We start from the raw sequence: 14,084 nt of genomic DNA, 5'->3' as shown, positions 1-14,084 counted from the left end.
AATGGGGCGATCGTTAAGACGATCGCTTGTCGCTCGCGCCAGCACATTTTTTCGTCGTGCTTTTCATCCTGGATTCTCGCTGCATCTTCCCACGTCCAGGAAAAGAGGAACACACCGTACGGTACTTTCAGCGAAACGAAACGGTAGCGCTATCAGCCGAGGGCGTGGACGGTCCGGCGTTCCATTATCATCCTCAGTGTCCGTTTTTCCAGTACCACCCGATCGGGGATATTCCATCAGGCTAGAAGCGAGCGTACCGTTACAGGGTCCCAAGTCGTGAAGTCGTGAAGCGGCGCTTTACAAAAGCAACGCGAACTTACACTTCGTTAGTGTAACCGGTGATTATCGCGGCACGTAAGCTGGCGATTTATATCAGAAAGAATCGCTTCCGTGTTTCAAGCATCGCCGCGGTTAATTGTGGCTCACGGAGGCGCACAGTTTACGAACAACACGCTCGTTTCGCTGGTCTCGTGCCATGTACACCGAGGAACACGCTCTCCCCTGCGCTCTTGACATTGGATAGGTAGCATTCGTCTCTTCTCCTCGCCATTCTACGGATGTGCATAGTGCTGCCAGCCGGTCCAATCCTTTCGCGCTCAATGTTCTTTTCTGCCGGTAGAGTCCTGGCATCCTCTCCAGGCGAAACGGTGACCTCGAAACGCTAATCCCCGAGGAAACACCTAATCTCCCGATCGACCGGGAACCGTAACGAACCTTTCTCTAATTCCCGACGTTGTTTGTGGAAATAACACGCGATGTCCGTGGCGGGCCCCTTAATGGGGACCAGCTTTGGCGGGCAAGTCGACGTCGATCCTCTATTTTCCATTAGAACAAGTAACGAACGAAACCCCTGGCGTTAAATATCCGCTCGCCTAGGCATCGCTGCGCACGGAAGTGGGAAAGTGGTTTAGATAGCCGGCGACTTGTACTTTCCACGCGGATTCGCCGAAGACAAGAATGCGCGCTTACCTGACGAGGCCCTGGACAACGATAGGCTCTCCGTCATCGTGCACGCCCGGTAGAAAGCGACTCCGCGACAGATTTACAATCGAGAGGCGCGTAAACGTCGATCGACGTGCCGTGGAAAAAAGGAGGAAGAGACGTGGACGCGTCGTACTCGGTTGCGTAAACGACGTAGGAAGCTGGCGTCTGGCTCGTCCACCCGGCCAACTTTATTGCCATTGATTGGGGACGAGGTTCTCGTCGAAGCTGCGCCGTTCATTAACCAATAAATGCCTCCACTGGGTCATACTAGAATTATGCTACAGAGATTGTCCCTGCGAGCAAGATACACGCGTCAGTGCCGCCACGGTAGTTGCCGTTGCGCCTCGCCTAAACGGGTTATCGTAACGCGGAAGCATCGATTGAATTCGATTACCCTAATTCTTGACTGAATTTTATCGGCCGGCTGGTCTACCTTTCCCTGTCGGAACGGAGTCCAGAGGCGCCGCAGCTTCTTGAGCAACGGCCGCGTCTCTCCCGGCTCCGAAAACACGTTTCACAATACTGAAACCTGCGGTAGGGAAATGTTTAGGCGGGAAACGATGTCCCAGGTGTGATTTTCGTAATCGTCTCGAGGGAAAGCAGCGCGGAGTAGCTGTGTTTTGATAAAGCAGTGCTCCGGTCTCTTCCACCGTGCCCGATCGTCGCTTCCTGCGTCGAAACCGTTCGGAGGCCTGTCACTTTCGTTCTCCGGTTGGATCGCGAGTCGAAGGTGGGCCGCAATTAACGCAGCGCCGGATCCTCGCTTCCTTATCGTTTCTAGCTGTACGAATCGCGAAGGAGTCGCGACCCTTGGACCTAGGGGACCAATAGTCAACGATGCATCGATTGTCCTGGACGCTGGAGGATCGTGTTCAGTGGGACGCAGCGGAATGACGTGTCCCGCGAGATATTGCGTCTGACTTGCGGTATTTTCCGGTCTGACAGCATCGTGAAACTCGATGACGGTCGTTAGATACCGATCGGTGGCTCGACTACTTCCGGAGAGATCGAGATCCCCGCGTTTCACGCACGAATGGCGCGTCTTTCGAGGCCGCTCAGGATGTTCGGGCTGTGGTTTTCGCATTTTGTTATGTGGGTATTCGGTTACTCTGGCTCCAACTGTCGCGTGTTTCGGAGCAATCTGACGTCTACGGTCTACGAGATAAGGCTAAGCTGCGTAATTACAGAGGAAAGGTAGAAGCCTGGAAGCTTCTTCTACCCAACAGAGCTCCGCGGAGTAATAAGAACAGTTTGATTCACCCGCGGTTCGGCTAGTTATCCCCACAATACTCGACAGACCTTCCACCCCCCCTAGGCACAGAACGAAACCAGGACAGAATATTTCGTACCGTGCCGATGAAAAAATGATCCACATCCTCCCATCAATTGTTCCCGGCTGATTATCGCCCATGGATCCGTGTGCATACATTAGAAAATAACCGACGTAAAGTCATCGGCACTTACGCGTCAGCGTGTCGGAGCCTCGTGAGACGGCGCGTGCAGCCTGATCTCATCCAACTGCATCCTCGAACGTCGATTTCGGCTGTCCGCAGCAGCTGATCGCCGGCCACGCTTAAGCGCTAAGCATCCTCTCGAAAGGCACTCGAGCGCGGCCCGCTTTCAACGGCATCCCTCTCTTTGGCCAGCTCGAAACAGCCAGCGGCAAGTAAATAGCTGCACTCCCGGACCTCTCTGGGCTGCACTCGTCGACGAGAATCGCTCCGATCCGACCGAGAGCAACGCGATCCACTTTGCTCCTGCCCGTTCTTTCCACTGACAACCGCTTGCACCACTGTTCCAGGATAATTATTCGCGCGTCGCACACGCGCCACGGCGAATGAAACTCCGAGGCGAGAGCCTTCGGGATTCTCGGTAGCACCGGCGTCCTCCGCGACGCTTTGGAGCATCCACGTGGTGAGGCGAGGCTCGACACGGCTCGAAGGAGTCCCCGGCGAATTCTGCGGGGGCTTTGTGTGGGTACGTCCACTAGCACGGGCACGAGCGTGGCTGCGTGAAAATGCGTGTTCCCGCGTGTGTCACGTGGCCCTTAAGGCCTGCTCACAAGGGGCAGAAGCGTCGACCCGAGGCCATTGTTGTCGTCCCGCCGACGGCGGAGCCTGCCGGCCTGCCTACGCGAAAGAATCTCCCGACCGAGGGTAGTTTATGCCGCGGCACCCCATGGGGGACTGGAGCCCTCGTGCCGTACACCAAACATCTGCCTCAGCTCCCACCACTCCTCGCCCTACCGAACAACACGCTGCACGCATTTCGACCAGCCGCGATCCCGGCCCTTTTTTCCTTCCTCTTGCTTTTCCCTCGCCCAATTTCTCCACGTCTGGGCCACTACTGTCTACAGGTCCGCTCGAAAATCATACGCGTCGCGAGCCGCGCGAAGTGGTCACCGAGCGCGACGATGCCGATGCAATTAGGGGCGGTTCCTCGTGCCGCATAATGCATGCATAATTTCCATGATCGATTTCGTGGCATTGTTTCCAGCGGGACTGAAGTGACAGAGAGTATCGCGGATGCATAATGTGGGGCATGACTCGGAAACTGGGCCATGAATGTTCGTTTTCTTTTGTGCGGGGAGGAGCAGTGGATAAAGTGTTAAGAAGAGGTTGAGACTGCAGGGACATTGCTCTGGACGATGGTACCACACCGGAAATGCAATGCTAATTTAATGCATCACCACACCTCATGCTCGAACGGTGCTCGTGCCCCATAGCAACGCCGTAATTAGGATTGCTTCACGGTTTATTAAGGGCGAGCCTGCCACGCTATTGGGCGCGGCGACCGTGCCAAAAATCTCCCCTCAGGTACCTTGAAATATCAGCCTGCCCTACCGCACACGATCGTTGAAAGTCAGCGAATACTGTGGCTAGGAGGAGTGCGAGAGAGTGCAGAGTCGCTCCTTGCGAATTTAACACGTATCTCAATTAAGGGGTAATCCTGCAAATTTTAGAAAATTCGATTTTGGGATTTTTGCATATTCCGTTGTAGCTACAACTTTCCTACGTATTTTAAGCGCAACCGGGCCCCGAAATTCCGAAAATTGAAGGAATTACTGCCAAAAATGTGCGAGCCTGCGCATGAGATCGCATAACGACAAAACTGCATGTCCAACTTTAAACGTGATTTCCCAGAAACTACGTTTCCAAAACGGTGAGCATAAAATCTGCAGAGAGGTGCAGAAAACTATTCCCCGCAATGTTTCGGGAGCACATTTTCAATATAAATTCTTAAAGAAAAGATAAAAAATATTTTTCCCACAAAAAAAGTATAAATCATACACATCAACATAAAAATTGTATTAATTTTTTTATCAAAATTTTGCTTCCGACACAAGATGGGGACTGTCTTACGGCTTATAAAAATGCATTTACTTTGTGTTTTTCATTTATGTTCACATTTATATTTCTATCTTTCTTCCCCTAAAAATATTTAAAATTTTCTTTTTGTGCATTAAAGTCAACGAAATGGCGATTGAAAATTAAAACAAAAATTATTCACGTGACGGCATTGTATCCTTCATTCGCAAGACTCGAATGCATTTACTATGATTCACGTAGAACCTCAATGAAACCTGGCATTCCCAGACTCCGACAGAGGTACACAGGTGCAAGGTATCAGAAATGGACCCTCAAAGGGCAGGTTGCTTTGGAAGCACACGGTATCTTGCAGATTGCAGCGTGTCCCAGCGTTCCAGGAACGAGCGCAAAGCAAGCCGCAGCGTAGACGTGCACAAATTGCGGTGATCCCCGAGCGTTTCGATTCGTGTACCTCCCCTGTTGCTCGTACGAAACCACTAAAGTCTATTGCGGAGCGTGCATGAGCGAATGGTCGCCACGTTAATTATATTCGAGTGGAGAAGCACAGAGAGAAAGAGAGGGAAAGAAAGAGTAATGCAGCGCGTGCATAACGAATTTGCACGACGACCAGCGACGACGCGCGCGACCTAGCTGCAAATTGCAGCTGGTCAGAGCAGAGGGTCAGCCCGACAATTGGCAGCAATTGACGGCAATTAGGGACAGGAGCCGTGACAGTCGTGATTTCGTCGAGGAACGGGACGGCGCGGTGCGGCGGGACGCCTTCGGATTTAGAATTCTAGCCCCCCGAACACTTTCGCTTCGCCAGACGTACGTACATAGGTATGTAGGCGCGTCTAATGAGCAGCGTAACTGAATCAAAGTTTCGCTCGATCCAATCACAGTCACCGTGGAAACGGTTTCTCGGACAACCGTTGCAGCTAATCGCTTCGCGATTTGCGATTGTAATCTCGACGGAGAAATGAGCAGGCTGACGATCAGAGGATCACAGTTCGAGGGTAGAGTTCGCAGGAACCATCTCGGAGTTTCATAAATGCAACGAGGCATTCGGTGAGAAGATGACAATTAGGCCTCATTTATGAAGCGAGACTGAAGTCGCGAAGATGCTGCAGACGAGGAACATTGAAGATTATAAAGTGTCACTGATCTATCTTAAGTCTTCCACGAACGACTTTTAACCTTCACCTTGCCCAGACTCGGGGCATCCTTGAGACTCTGTTAAGGAACGGCCGTCAGTGGCATCGGAGACCTAAAAGGGCCGATGACGTACCCACGTACCAGGCATCATCTCGTGGCAATTGTTTCGGCGAGCCTGGCGAACCTTCGCGAAGGAAGACGGGGTCGAATCGCGGGGATATCTTCATCGAATCCAGCCACGGTAAGAACATATCTTCGAAGGAGGCTGAACGAAGTAAGAGGCGAGACCAACGGTGTCCTTGGTGCTGGCTTCTCCTAACAAGGGTTGGTCTGCTCAAGTGGCAGCGCGACCAAATGAATGTCCCATAAAAGGGAGGCGCGTTGAACCTTTCCAAGAAAGTCAGCAGGCGGGATTCCAGGGGAGGAAGATATCCTCGGGGAAGCTGGACGTGCCCGATGAAACAAAGGAAAGACAGTTTTTCACAGGAAAAGCCGGTCATCCACCTAGAACACATTGAATTTCCCTGTTTCGAAATCCACTGGCGAAAAGAAAGTTCTGGGTATAATCCCTTCTGCGCGACGCCCCAGGTCAGGCTCAACAGCAGCTATCCAAGCTGAGCCTTTTTGTTTTCCTTACATCCACGATTTTATTTACTCCTTATCTCTTCCATTTTTCTTCTTCTCTGCACTGATATTCTTCACCATCTGCACAATGCGTGGGTGATGATAATAAAATATAAAGGCGTAATATACTTCGCACAGGTCGAGTGGAACTCGAGACGTCAAGCACCGTTCCTTGTTATCGATTGGCCGTTCGCACGTGAGTCATTGTTTCGTCTCGAGTGGTCTGCACACGTTCGTTTCGCACCTTCAGGGGGTGTTTGTTGAAAAGATTAGCCGCGGCTGGTGTACCTTGGCCCGTCTGGCTTCAAGTGCGGGAAAGTGAAGCTGGTCGGGAGCTGCAGACGCCGAAGGTCGCCTGAAAGGGCACTGAAATCATCACCCTCCTCGGGGAAGAATGACGTTTAAAACGGAGGCTAGCCGCGGAGCTGGAAGAACCATTCCCAACACCCTTGCACTTTCTATTTATACACCTAGGAGAGAAAGATTCTTGTTTATCAAGGAGCAGCTGCGACACTCTCCATTCTTCGCGCGGGGTGGCACGAATCAGGACTTTAATATCCCACCTCCGCGTCGCCCTCGTACTCCTTATCGCCCCCTTTCCCTGAATGATGTCATTGTCTCGGCTCCTTGAAGGCTGCGAGCTGCAGCGAGTGTAAGTACAATATTTTGGCAGACGTCGTGCCCGGGGCCCTCTGACTCACTCCCAAGGAGAACACTCGGGCCATTGTGCAGTGGTCCATCCTGCGGCCTCGTCCACACGGGGATAAATCGCGTGAATCAATCGGCGCCAACACCTCTTCATTTGGTAAGGATACCAAAGTTCATGCGCGTCCAAGCACTGAACACCGAGTTTATAAAAGTCCAATCAGTTATGCGCTTTCCCCAAGAAAAGTACCCGAGTTATCACAGTGGATGCAAGAAGTTACAGAAGAATGGAACTGCTCGTCGATCTCGCGTTGCTCTTTGGAGGCTGTTTCCACGCGTTCGCCAGGGTGGGTCGTGCTTTATAAAACAGCCAATACGAAGTGACAGGGGGATCGCGTTCGCTGCATATTCATCAATAAGGATAGAATTTCACGCCGCCTCCGTGGCGGTGCTCGTGGCGATGCATACGTAAATGGAGCAATAGACGGGCCAGGGGGTCGTTGTTGTGAGAGAGGCTTAAGGGAGCGCGATACACTCCGGGCAGGGAGCTGACAGCTGTGCCCGATAGCCCACATGGCGCTCTTTGCTCTTGTCGGGATGCAGGCCTATCGATTTTATCGCGTAGTTTCGCTAACGAATGGACGGGGCCGACGGACGTTGATTAGAAGGCAGCGGTTTATCGCTCGATAGTTATTGACTCGTCCTGTTCCTTCCAGCAGGACTAGAGGAAGCCCCATCGCGTCGTCGGTACGTACTTGGAACGACCGCCTTAGCCGAGTGCCTTAAACAAGCCCCGCAGCAGCATTACACCCGGAGTTATTAGTCTGCCTTCTTGGTAGGGAAGTCATCGTCAAGAAAATTGGAAAAAGCAGAGCAACACGAACGAAATCAGCGGCGCAAAAGGTACCGGAGGTTTTTCGGGTCTTTCGAGTGCAGAGTGGCTCTGATCCCGGGCTTCGTTGTCGCGCAAGAATTACAGGGACAGTGATATAATGCACCGTGAGGCCCAGATCCCCGAAAACTGACACCGTAATCCCAGAATGGACAATCGTCATAACGCACCACGTAGCAGGCGGCAATGATACCGAGGACAGACTGCCTAGCTCTAAAATCCTCTTACAGCAGCCTCGAGTAGCCAACGACCGCGAGCTAGAAGTGCCTTAATTGGAGCCACGATGACGAATGGCACGATAGGCCATCCGAGGCCCTCGAGCGCCAACTATCTCCGACCTTAAACGACGTATCGTCCGGAAATTAGAATGAAACCAAGGTCTACCGGTCGCGAGGAAAGGCTTCGGGCCTTGAAATTCGCGGGGCCAGGGACCCTGAGTCGGGAGAATTACGGCGTGACCGATAAAGCGACGATCTTGTTCGCCTATCATGCGCTCATGAGGATTATTAACGACCGCTGGATCGTCTTAATTAGAGCGCGACAACGATTGTGTTTAAAAATGGTAATATTGGTCTTAAAAAGTGACGTAATCCAACTTCAAGGTGGGAATCTTGTTTGTTACATTCGTAATTTCCCGCTGAACCAATAAAAACTAAAATTAAAACAGAATTATTAAATTGGTGGCCGAAAACGGCGATTATTTAAAAAAAAATCGCGCGCTACTAAAAATCAGTGACTTTTTAATTTTTTTATAAAAATCTCGAATTTTTACGGACCATATCAGAGGTTTGGCGGGAAGTGGCACATGTTTTACACATCCTGTAATTTTTTCAAGTCGATACGAACCTCCGTTCATCCGCAAGTAGCCGAAAACCAAAAGAAAAAAAGATTCGAGAAAAACGCATTTAAAGTTTCTGAGCAAAGGCGACACTGTGGGTTGCCGCTTGACCTTTTTAGCTGCCAAATCAACAATTTTGCGAATTTTAATATAAACCAAGCGTCATTTAATTCAGAAGAGATAGTTCTTTCGGAAAGTGCAATAAAAAAAATCGATGTTTCGACTGCCTAGTCTCCTTAACGAAAACGTTGGAGGCCTAAAATGTGGAAATGTTGAGGAATTGGTAATAGAGTACCTACTCGAATGAAAATCTCAGGATTACCTCCGCGATCTAAAAAAGTTGTTTTGCAACGAATCCAGACCACGAGCATCGCACAGCAATATGAAACGAGTTACATAAAGAATTTCTACCGGACGAAAGTGGAGTCTTCCGTTTTGGGTAGGAAATATCAAAGCTTTCACTGACCAGAACCTCGGTCGCTTACCAATGATCGTATTGTTCCATGACGCCATTGTTCCCTTAACAGTCGTCGTGGTAATTCGTTTGCAACGAAATCGTTGTGTCGTAATTCTGCCGCGAATGTGACGAAAGCTTCCGCCCGCGGGCAATAAAGAAAAATAACTTTAACAAACACGCGCAGCTAAGCAACACCAGCGTTGCGCAGCGGCTCTAAAATTTGCGACTGGGAAGGTGGCAATGTAACAGCAGAGGATGGAACGAAGCCCAGGCAAGCTGTGTCTACTTTTCTAAAACGCACGGTGGATCCCTTCAAAGCCGTATTAACAATAAAGACGTCCCCAAGTCGACACGCTTATGAGAGGAAACACGTGTTACGTGGCTGGCTCGTCTAAATATTTAGAGGCTGCCTTTGCTTAGGGCCCCTCGTAAACGTTTCGTTGGCTACCATGAGAAAACGTCCGTTTCCCTTCCACGGCCTGCTTTCTTCTCGTTTTTCTACTATTTGCCCAGCCCCTCTGTCCGTGCGCCTTTCCTCCGCCCTCTGCGCGCGATAGCGGCTGGTATCGTTTCATTAGGCACCCTCGAACTTCGTCGGGGCTCGATAAAGAGCGACGTCAGGGCCGCTGCAGGCGGATATTAGAAATTCGTGCCCTTGTCGAAGTAGGTACGCAGCTAGTTCGCTGTGTTCGGAGTATCAGGGCCAAGGGCGCCCGTAGACATTTTCCCAGGGGGAGAGGCAACTTTGGGGTGGCGGAGAAGGAAAATATAGCAATGAAAAAACTACCCTGGCGATGACATCGACGGATCGGAATGACTTCTGACTGAAACACGCGATGCGAGCGAAGCACCCCTCTTGCTTCTTTTAAACCCATTTTGGAGTGTCAGTTTAATTAAAAATTTAAAACAGAAGTTTGAAAATATTCGCTTTTTTAGTGTACTTAACCCTCGGTTGTCACACTGAGTTAAATTGACCCTGCAATTTTTTAAGCAAAAAACTTTTTGTCGGAACTCTTATTGCTTCAAATTTTTTTTTAAGCATGACGACACTTTAAATGTCAACTTCCAACGACGGGCATATATTCCACAGTGTTCAAACTTTATCTCAGAATTTTTTAGACTTAATTTAACAAATAGTATTTAAATAACAGCTGATTGAATATTGGCAGGGTCAAATTGACCCAGTGTGACAACGACGTTCGAACAAGTAGGTGTGACAACCGAGGGTTAATAGAGATCAGCTTTTAAAACGAGGCGACTTTTTCTCAAAAGCCAGGGGTTGCCCACGATCAGGTTTCCCACTTTTCGAGCACGCTGGCTAAGGCTCGAAGACAGTATGAAATTTCACAGATAATTCGGTGGAAATTGAGAGTTATCGAATCTATTAGCAGGAAGCATATGCCGTCTCGGGCCAGCTGCTCCTCGCGGCAATTTTCTTCAAACGATAATTGGCTAATTTCCTACCCGATAGTTTCGCCCGGAGGATGAAGATATCGACCGACGAATTAGATCGAGCTGAAATTTCTGCCCCATTCTCCCTCACTTTTCGGGGAAACGGCCGTCGACGTAATTGCGCCATTTGGGAGCGGCGGAGCCGGGGGAGGCAAAGTTCTTCTTGAGACGGAGCTGCTCTCGAGACACGCGTCTTCTCGAGGGACAAGACACCAGAGAGGGGAAAATTGGGTCGGGCCGTTCGATCGATTAAAAACTGCAATAAATTTCGCGCAAGGCACAGCTGCGTCCAGGATGCAGCGGCGTCCCGAGATGCATACAACGTTGAACAAACACGCTACACTGTTATAGCGCGCGTGTGTCCAACTCGGTGTACAGTTAGGTATGCGTTTGATAGCGCGTTCGACTGCGCGATCGTAAAGACCAATAAAAATCGTAATAAGCGCGCCGCGAACCGTGTACTTCTCCTCGGGTATCACCGCCGTAATTCTCTCTTTCCTTCGGCTACCGTGCGTGCTGAAAGTGGCATTAAACATCTAGCGGGAGCGCAACAGCCGTCCGCTTTCCAGGGGAAAAAGCCGCGAACAGGGAGGCGGAAGACCCTCCGCGGCTCATTTCTTCCTCGCGCCTCGACACTTTCAATGAAACAAATTACAGGCGTTCGAACGTTGCGCGGGAAATGCTGCATCTTTCCGGAGGACCGCGGAATAAAAGATACGGCAGCTCAGAGCCACGGTTGGGAAAAGAAATTTTGAGTCACGAACACTTGTGCTGGACCGGAGGATGCTCACTGCTGGCGCAGGCATCGCGTGAAAAGAAAAACGATGCTGCTCTGTAGATGCGATAAGACATCTTAACACGTTGAAGATGGAATTCAAGAGGGAAATGACTGCGTGAGCACTTTCTCCGGCGACTCCGCGGTCGCTGTTAATTAAGTTCGATAAAGGAACGCGTTTCTGGAAATCGAACGGTTGCTCGCACGTAACGCGGAAATTTCTCGTGTATCGCTGATGCTGTACCAACGTTGCGCTCATTATTTACAGCGCCGATAAGGCTACAAGAGAGAGGCGAGGTAATGCTGAAAAACCCCGGGTTTATTGCGAGCTTATCTTCATTGCGAGATTAAATTACCCTTGTCGCGATTAAGGATAAACGATGGTCGCGGTTCGGAGCGTCAGTAACGCGGGAATGTGCACTCGGAGTGCTCCACAATTTTCAAAGGTGGTTGCGTGATTTGCGTTACCTATCTTCGAAACGCGGGCGTGGTGTTAGAAGCTAATGAATGCTATATAGGTAACATTCTCGCGTGGTATCGGGGACATCTGAGTGCAGAAGAATAATAATTACGGTTCCTGTAAGGGAAGTACTTCTTCTCCGTTAATTGCGGGAGATAAAGGGGATAATAAAAGATTCATCTGTCTCTGAAACTCGAATGTCGAACTGGGTCGCTAGAATGGATAAATAGCATCGTCACGGTGACTTCCAGTGGCCCTGCTCTCTTTCCAACACAGTACAAGAACCATGACCAATTTTTGCGTTAAGGGGCTGTTCCGGTCTAGAGCGCATAAAAATAGGCGATCTTTAGGAATTAATTAAAGGAAAACTACTACATGTAATTTGATAGGACTTTTTGCATTGTATTAAGGATATCTGAAACTATAGAAATATATTTTTTGTTTTATAATTAATCATTGCAGACGGCACTGGGGAATCGTTAAAGTCGAGGCGTCAAAAAAATTCATACAAAACAATGGAACCTGTAGCATCTAAACCATTGGTCTGAAATAAAAAACAAGGCCAGATTATTAAAGAGAATGAAACTCGCTCGTGGACTGACCAGAAAAAATTACAAAACTGACATTTTTTTAGAAAATAACGACACTTGAAGTTTGAAATCACTTTTTCCCTATATTTTTCGTCCTTCAGCGCCTTTAAAAACAACAAATTTTCAATTTTTTCAAAATTGTACTGATCAGTCCACGAACCAGAAGTATATTCTCCAAAATAAAAAAGTTTCAGTCGAATCGGATAATAAATTTTCGAGATACAGGTTCCTCCGATTTTAAGGGCACTGTTTCGAGAAAAACGCGTTTAAAGTTTCGCGTGAGCGCCGAGTGGCCGGGTGTTACCTAACCGATGCATTTGCCGTTACTCGAATGTCTATAACTTCGGGAATTTTACGAATTTCAAAAAAAAATCCTTTTAACCACGCATTCTTAAACATTCAAAAAATTGAAATAAAAAAGAATCGACATTTTGACCGGAACCACCCCTTAATGGCCCTTCGATCTATCGACGGAGCGACGAGAAGGGCTCGTTTCTAAGTGCGCACGCATTAGTGGGGCAATTTATCGCGTCCTTTTATCGTCGCTGCCGATGCGATACAATGGCAACGGGCACAAGCCTACGTGTAGAGGCCGTGTAGGTAGTCACTGACATTTTCAAATGTCAGCGGGCCCGTTGCAACGCGCTGTTTATCATTTGGGCTGGCGGCGAGTCATTTGCGTACTCGATATCTGTACCAAGGGGGAAGAAGAGATTCTCGAGCTCGATTCCCCGTGGTGATCCTATCGATCATTGCTCCGAATGGGATGCGAGGATCCCTCGAGTTGGATCACGCGTGGCAAACGTTGCACCTTGCACGTGCACTTACCCAAAACAGCCAGCGACCAGAGTCCCCTGAATTTCACGCGTTTTACTCCATTTGGGGAGCATTCTAAATGCCTGGAAAGCTAGCGCGACTTTCTAAATACGCCTCCTAACTCATTGAGCAATGGGAATGTGAAAAATCATCGGAAGAACGTAACCTTTTCATCGAGCAGCCGCGAATCGCCGATTCCTAGATAGTTTGCTCCTTTTCGTTGAACAGGGCTGAAGATTAATAAGTATATTCGACAGGCGGGGGTACGAAAGACGCGCCAGACGGCGTAATTAATTAGAGCCCGCGCGTATACCCTTGGGAGTTAAATATAGCGCGTAGCTTTTTCAGAGCAACGCGTCCCCCGGGCGCGTTTATCAGCCAAATTAAAAGAAAGCGCTAATTGAACGCGCCTGCCCGACAGAGTACACAATGGAAGTTCCCTGTAACGCGTTAATGAGAATCGCCGCGCTGTTGTACGCTTCGCCGCGGTATCAGCCTACGAAGTAACGAACGCGATAGGGTTAATCTTGTAATCCCGCGTGTTTGGTAATAGAGACGTGGACCGCCTTTCAATTCGAAAGTGTCGACGAGTAAGAAAAAGTCGCCGGCAGGAACTTCCTTATCCTGTCCACCTACTCATCCCAAAGGCCCCGGAGTGTGCGTGCACTTCTGCTCGCCGCATCGCGTCGCAACCGCTGCTCTCTACGAGCCCGTGGTGCAGCAGCCGGTTCCTCCACTCCCGAAGCTCCCAGAAAGGCGGAAGAACGCGGAGTCCGGTCTCTTTTCCGGTGTATCGGAAGCGGAAAACGCGAGTCGATTCTCCAACCGATTCCTCGCGATCGCGTTTCCAGATAGCCGTCCAGCTTCGATGCCCCCGGTTCGAAAACACTTGCGGAAATAGCTGGCGGACAAATCGGCAGCTGATTCCCGTGGCTTTTGCCTGGTTTTTAATTGCGCCCGACGAATCGAACGTAACGAGCTTTCCAGGCGGAGTGGCGCAGCCTTCGGAGCTATTCGCGGTCGCTCTTACTCGCTCCTAATGAGCGACCCGGGTCTGTCTGGCAGCTAGCGCAGCCGCGGGATATAAA

General features: G+C 49.8%; 1 protein-coding gene across 2 annotated transcripts in view; it reads right to left on the bottom strand.

The window, feature by feature from the left end:
- Positions 1-14,084, bottom strand: part of Daam (disheveled-associated activator of morphogenesis-like protein) — a 52,751-nt gene that overhangs the window by 36,462 nt on the left and 2,205 nt on the right. Inside the window, exon 1 of one of the 2 annotated variants that reach the window (XM_076826500.1) lies at positions 2,449-2,690. The exons of the other annotated variant lie outside the window; for it this stretch is intronic. The gene's annotated coding sequence lies outside the window, so the exon portion shown is untranslated. Of the gene's footprint in view, positions 1-2,448; positions 2,691-14,084 lie in introns of those variants that run through there. 2 annotated transcript variants of the gene reach the window in all.

This window comes from Andrena cerasifolii, chromosome 14 (assembly GCF_050908995.1).
Source record: "Andrena cerasifolii isolate SP2316 chromosome 14, iyAndCera1_principal, whole genome shotgun sequence".
Taxonomy (NCBI): domain Eukaryota; kingdom Metazoa; phylum Arthropoda; class Insecta; order Hymenoptera; family Andrenidae; genus Andrena; species Andrena cerasifolii.
The sequence above is the reverse complement of the archived record's forward strand: the minus strand, read 5'-3'. Positions and strand labels throughout refer to the sequence as shown.